The sequence below is a fragment of the Centroberyx affinis genome, unplaced genomic scaffold (genome assembly GCF_046629955.1).
Source record: "Centroberyx affinis isolate AG114_WGS23_722 - 3 ecotype Tasmania unplaced genomic scaffold, CSIRO-AGI_Caff_v1 ptg005259l_1, whole genome shotgun sequence".
NCBI lineage: Eukaryota > Metazoa > Chordata > Actinopteri > Beryciformes > Berycidae > Centroberyx > Centroberyx affinis.
The window spans coordinates 23,573-31,291 of NW_027282620.1; positions in this window are offsets into that span (position 1 = coordinate 23,573).

The window sequence follows — 7,719 nt, forward strand, 5'->3', positions numbered from 1 at the left end:
GTTTTAGTACTGAGATCACAGCTGATTAGTCAAGCTGCTTTTTACACAGTTTGTCCACTTCGCTCCAAACAGGGACGTCAGGTTCAACCGGTGTTTAGACCTTAATGAGAAGATCAGGTCTGGACCACAAAAAGTCGATAAGCGGATCCTCTTGTGCTTGTGCAGGTCAGGACTAAGTTGCTTTTGGGACACCAGGCTCGGATCACTGAACAAGTTAAATAACTGGCACATTACAGACTCAGGTGGTGCGTCCCTGTGAAAAAAACCATGAGGTGAGCACTGCAGATGGGAAAGAGACACTGATGCTAGGTGGTGAAAAAAAGTGTTTGGCAATAGCGGTTTTCAGTGGCGGCCATGTTGGCTCCACCGTTGCTAAGTAACTGATTCTATACTAGCTATCTCTGCAATATTTGGCATATCAACATGGTGGCGTTATAGAGGACGCTGCGTTCCAGAGATGTCGGAAAATTGGACATTTTGACTTCTTACTAGGAATTTGCAAGTCTTAATTCCAAGTAGGAAACTCGGGCAAGATTAGCCTACTCAACCGAGTTTTCTGAAATGCAGTTTTATCAGTTTTATCTGCAAACTGCACACTGTGAGCGAGGGAATGACTCTCTGTCTCACTCTCCAGATCTGTGACTGATATGCTTTTATTCATAATTACGAAGCCAGTAAAAACATAAGAACGAACGACGCGTTTCATATCGCTGCTTCCTCAGGTTCGCCCTTCACAGGATTACTTTAATCACGTTTATAGTCTTCAAAATACACTTAAGTTCAATTTTCAACATTGCATAACCTGAAATCTATCAAAACACCAGTGTGGTAAATGGTTAAACACAGAAATTGGAAATGTAAAGTTGCACCCAAACATTCTATGCTAAGTAGCTAGCTAATGTTGGCAAATATCATCGACATTAGCTGTTGCGCGGGGAAACACGATTTTACGTTGGGCGAAGAAAAATCTCGCAGGAGTTCATGTTTCTTCCCTGTTTTTTTACCGAGCCGGACCACAGGAACTTCCGACTCTGAGAGGAACACAGTGATTTTTAAAGCTAATTCCTCTGAACCTCAAAGACGGGCGGCAACATGACAACCTGAAACCTGACCCAACTGTTTTTTTTTTTTTTAAATCCCACGGCGCGGTGTGACTGGCCAGCTGTGGTCGTGTTAGAAAAACTCCACTCCAGAAATATGAAAACTCAAAAAAAAACAACAACAGATCCCACAGCTATGATAGTGCTAAGTCATTTTTACCGCTGCCAGATCTCACAATGCCTGGATAGGTGATTTACTGCAAAGTCAATCAATCACATATCAAATGCGTGGGCTGGATAAAATGCAAATAAAACGTCTGACTCTAGAAAGACACTAGCATCAACACACATCTGGAACTCCAGTTTATAACACATCCATAACCCTAAGGCCTGTTTTCCAGTTCCCAATTGTCACAAATACTTTTTATTTGGACCTTTTTTACTCAAAATTGGACACACTGTTCAACATAAATGTCACAAATGACATGAGTATTAAATACACACTGTGTGAAAGGTGACAAAAGGGTTGAATCGGTACTGAAGAATGTGCCATGAAGCTGTCGTTTAGGTGTTATGAATGTGTTATAAAGCAAAGTTTGAGTAAAGTGTTACCCAGTCATCTGAGCAGTTCGCCCCACAGGCTCCCCATTCATTTTTTTTTTTTTTTTCAGATGTAAGGGTCCACATCCAAACCCAGGTGAAAAAGCATTTGCACTACTGCAATACTTGTTATGGTTTGTTTTATCCCACATTCAGCAGGTGCCAGAGGGTTCAGACAATCGAAGGAAAAGCATTTGAAAGTTACTTTGGTGACGAATGACCTGTCTGTCTGCATCGAATCAAACCAGACGGGACGTTCTGAAAGGCTTGATGGGAAAACGGCTTAACGAGGCAAAAAATGATTTAATATTGATGAATTTTTTTTTTTTTCCCAGGTATATGGCACCATAAGAACTAGCAATGGCGAAAAGAAACGAAAAAAAATACATCAATTTGATTATTTTATGAATTAATAAAGTGAAAAAATGCCCCCGAAAAAAAAAGGGGCTTAATGAGCTAATATTGAAATCAAAAACTAACCATGAATTTAAGACCAAAACACTTCACTAGAGTCCAAAAATGGGGAAACATTTAAAAAAAAAAAAAATGTTAAAAGTCTCAATTTAGGCAAAAACGAGGACTTAATTTGCCTTAATGACCTAAAATCAAAACAGAAAAATGAGGCATCAGGGAGACACTGTGGTGACAATTTCAAGTTAAAGGTAAATCAGCAACATGTAAAAAAAAAACTATGACAAGAAACCCAGTTAAAAACGAATGTAAATGAATGAGCTTAATGTGACTTAATGTGGTTTATTTACCTCAAACTGATGAAGAAAGATCTGAAATAAATATAGGAGGCTTCTTATCCTAACTACTTACTACCATAAAAATGAAAAGACTGGGTGTAAACCGGAATACTTGTAATTTAATAATAATGTGATAAATTGCCCTAAAACCGTTAAATAAGACAGCTTAATGTGGCTTAACGACCTAAAATCAAAACAGAATTAATTCAGGCATCAGGGGGAGACAAGGAGATACTGTGGTGACAATGTCCAGTTAAAAATAAATCAGTAATATGGTAAAAAAAAAAACTATATCATAATTGAAAGTGAAGAGAAATATTGAACTTTATGTGGCTTAATGACCTAAAACTGATGTAGAAAAATCTTACATAAAGAGGATACTTATCCTAATTACTTAATACTAATTACCTAATTACTTGCTAGCATGTTAACCCCTTTTTGGGGCATTTTTTCCACTATAGAAAATCGAATTGATTCTCTTTTTCTTTTCACCATTGCTAGTTCTTATGGTGCCGCGTACCTGGGAAACAAAATCAAAATTGTTCGTCAACTTTAAATAGTTTTTAAGCCGTTTCCACATCAAGCCTCTCAGGACGTCCCGGCCAGACTCTTGGTCCATGCTGTGGGGACAAAACAAACACTAAGACTAATCTGTAAGTGCTGCTGCACCCGGGGCCCGACAACAGGCATCAGAAACACCGAACGCATCACAGGTCAAATCATTCTCATGGTGTCAAACATGCTGACGGTGCAACAAACCCAACAAACACACACAGGCATTTGGTGCACACAGTGAAACAAAACAAACGTACAAACCGCAGGCATCAGAAATATCGAACTCTTATCTGTCTATCAGTACATAAAGGATTCACACATACAGGATTTCCAAAAATAAAAGCTCTTGGAGGTACTTGGATTGATTAGTTGTTTTGATATTATGGGCACATACTGTTATACAACATAATGACCTCTGTTCTTTTTCGCCTCTGCTTTATAATCTATAATTAATAATGCATTAAAATATTCAATAGCTCACAACCTTTACAAAGGGTTAGACAGAAGAACAGAGTGTTATTGGTCAGGAGAGCGTTAATACAGGCACAACATGACTCTTCCAAACTGTGTAAACTTTCAAGACGGTCTTGAATTCATAAACTACATTTGAGACTTGGTTTTTAGATAAGATGCTATTCAAGAACAACATGTTAGTCTTCAAGATTTTTCAAGATAAATGTGAAATAAATGTGAGATAAAAAACTGTGGCGATGGGGGAGGGACACCGCTGAATACTGGGAGGGGATTTAAGCAAAAAAAAAAAAAGGGCTTCAGGGGACAGAGAAACTTAGTCTTGTTGAGAGAAAAGTACTATGCAACTAAAGAGGGAGAAAGTTCAGATAAAATCTCACAAATTGGTCCAGTAGATTGTCACAATTCAAGGCATTGGCTGAATGTGTGTGAGGGAAATTCTTGTCTAGGAAAGTGGTTCTCAACCTGGAGGCGAGATTAGTGCACTTTGAGATTTCTAATGAGATTTTCAAATGTTAAGAAAAATAATTAACTTTCTTAGAACTTAATTTTGATGCATTTTACTTTGCACAAGTCCTTCAATGTTGTGATCTGTAAATGTTTCATTTCTTTGTTTTTCATCATTTTTAAGTAGGCAAAAAGTTATCGAGGAAACTTTTTCTTGCAATTTAACCCAAATCTGTTGTTTCTCGGTCCACTCATGTGACCATACAAGGCTGTGCATGACATTTTCAGGCAACTGATCATTTTTATCTGCCTTGAAATTTTTTTTGTTTCTCCAAAGTGTGATCTGGCTCCAAACAGGCTGAGAACCACCGGCCTGCAAACCGCTAGACCAACACTGCAACAAGGTACAAGCCTACCGAGGGGCTTTAATGCATTTCACACTCATCAAGTTTAATTTAAGACATTTTTAAGTCAAAGTATCAAAATTATCTTTGCAGATCATTTTGCTGAAATGTCACTTGTTTTACTCATAAGATGACTTGCTTCAAGAAATAAACTTGAAGCAACGAAGAAAAAAAAACCCCACATTGGAACAAAAAAAATGTTTTAAGAGCATTTCTCTAGCTTGCCTCTATAAATGTTTTGAAACAAGTTGCCTTTACATTAACATTACATTTCTTGAAACCAGCATCATTTTTATATCTTGAAAAGAGCTTAATAATGTCTGAATACAAGATAAAAAAAAAAAAAAAAAAAACGGCAGCGAACACAAACAGTCAGCAGACATTTAGCAGAAGCAGCTATAGTGGGGAAGTGTACTGTCCTGTATTATTAGTACGTTTGTACGGAGGAGGATTAGTGCCACGTGAAAAATTTGAGTTCTCAGAATTCTGAGATTAAAGTCAGAATTTTGAGATCATAGTCAGTATTCAGGGTTTAAAATCAGAATTCTAATTTTATTATCAGAATTATGAAATTAATCTCAGAACTCAAATACATTTTTCACATGTGGCACTAATCCTCTTCCGTATATCAGAAGCAATCCTCAAATCTGATGTTTTGGGGGAGTAAATATGGGCGGAGCTTGTCACCACTACAGCCAGCTCCTTACATCTTTCTACATCAACGTACTGAGATTGTGACGAAGTAATAAGGAACAGTAGAAAGTGTTCAGTATGGCACCGAGAACAGCTGTTTGGCATCGGACTCTGCTTGGCTTTAAAACCAAAAACAAACCAGTATCACACCGGTCCTGAACTCAGGAGGCAGTTTCCTCTGTCAGCAGAGTGAGCGGGGCGGGGCGGGGCCGGGCCGGGGCGGGGCGGGGCGGGGGGGGGGCGGGGGGCTGGAGGACCGACACTCGTCTGGTTGTCTGTCTGTTTTTTTTGGCACACTGGCAGAAAAGCATCGGTGACACACGGACGAGGTGAAGCCAGAACTCTACGGCACTTTTCTCAGGATTTTCTTTATGGATTCAGATTGTGCAATGCAAAAAACATTCATGTTGACAAGTCGTTTAATCGAGGTTTGAATTTCAAAATCGCATCATCTTTGCTCAAGTGAAACTGAGGGCCGGTGGACTGATGATTCCCTTGTTTCTGATGCATTTCAACTTGTTTCAAGATTTTTTTTTTAAAATAAGGCGGATCAAGATGTCATCATTGATTGATTCAAGAAAATTCTTGAACCCAGTTAAGTTGCATTGGAAACACGAGGAATAATTTTGCACCACTGGCAGATTTGTTGATGTTTGATGAAAGATATGGATTTCAGACTAAATGACTTGTTCAGATGGATGTTTCCGAAGTGCTTCAATGCTTTTGCTTCAATGCTGCAAAACATGCAGCACTGAAGTTGAACCCAGTGGAACTTTAACTGTTTTATCTGCAGCAGCACAGCAGCTGTTAGAGAAACTCTGCTGTGGCGCGCGTCACATTTTCAAACCCTACAGTCTGATCACTGCTGCAGCGTTAAGTACAGCGAACCTCCTGCAGGTTATCTACTGATGCAGCACTTATTGGATCGGAGCAGACAGATGGAGGGGATTTAACAACCAGCTGATACATCAGTCAACATTTTGGGCAACATGGCAGGGCAACATACCTGGAAATAGGTACTGAAGTGAGACACAACACAAAATATACTAGAGAATTAAGCAACAAAATGCAACAAAGAAGTTGTTACGCAATCTATTCAAGTGTGTTGAGACATCTGCTAGGGCAATGTTGCCCTACGACATTGCCCAAAAAGTTGCCCAGTGCACCGCAACCCCTACATGTGGATTTGCAACATTCTGTCTCTCCAGTTCAGAGCGAAGGAAGCGACTCTAAAAGCCCCTGCAGTGAGGATTATGAAAAACAATATTCTTTAACTACTTCCTAGAGTCTATAATAGAGTATTTTCTTCATGTTAGAGACATTTCTTGTTGTTAAATTTGTTGTTTTTGGGACGATTCAACAATTCAAGCATAAGAACGCCAGCAGTGACAAAATAAATCACAAACATAAATGCAGTCAAGAGAAAAACAAACGTGAAAAGACAAAAAAAAATCTAGGGGTGAGAACCTCAACTTAAAATAAAACAACAGAAACATAATAATCTAAGTTTTCTATATTCTTTTAATATAAATAATTGGTCACTTCATATTCTAACAACATTGGTTATGTATGGGGCCTTAAAGCGATATTTCACTTAGTTTGAATATCTCTAGAGGAGACGAGGAGCAGTCAGACTCTAACAATACCTGCGCTGGAGATCTGCTGTCACATGACCCACTACCAATCACTATTGATCGGTCTATATTAAAGAAGTGTGAAGATATGTGATTATCTCCACCACTCGCTATCCCAGTGGAAATAAGGTTCAGGTGTGCAGCAGCTGAATAAGGATGGGTTTTACAAATGGAACCGGTTGTTACTTGTTCCTTATTTCATAACATACAAGGTTAATTTAAATATTTTCTGATTCAGTGTGAGACTACTGGAAGGCTTTTCAAATCTTTTCATTGCTCTGAGAAGTGCTATTTTATCTATGCAGTATTATGTTGTATCTGCAGTTTGTTTTATATTCCCTGTGTCTTTAGAATACATTTTCAATTAAATCTAAGTGAGTCATGGTGACTACGGGTCCCCAGAGCGGACAATATTGTTGGTTGACCAATCACAGACTCCTACAGAGGCATGTGCACTAAAAACGGTCCGACCACAGTGGAATAACGCTTTAACAGCCAAGGCAGTAGATTAGTTTGGAACAATACTTCTATCTCGGTCTAGAACATAGTAATAGTGATAGAGGGTGCTTGTAGGTTGTTGTTTTTTTCCACTGCACGAGTGAAGTGCTGAACCCATACAGGACCAGATACAAGCTGAGTTTATCTTAACACTAAATCAATCAGATGGATCAGTGATGAAATGATCAGTTCAGTCAGAAACAGACAGAAATTAACCGTCAGCTGTTAAGAGTTGAGGACCTCCAATATGGCCACCATAAGGGGTGTTAGGCTAGTGGTTCTCAACATGGGGTCCAGGGACCACCAGGGGTCCTTGAGGGGGTTCCAGGGGGTCCCCAGCAAATTGATGAAGTGTTAAACACGATTAGAGAATGCAGAAGAATGACTCTTTTGATCATAGTTTCTCTGTTATCTCTCTACCTACTATACAGATAGTCATGGGATTCTGGACAAAATCATATCTAACAATACAAATAGTCTCAGATGTGGGTCAGAGAGACAAAATCTCATCAAATGGGGGTCTGTGGCTCTGATGTGGACTAAATTAGGGTCCTTGATATGAAAACCCTGATACAGTTTGGTGCCTTATATCAGCAAACGTCTAGCATCACTGAACCAAACCAAACAT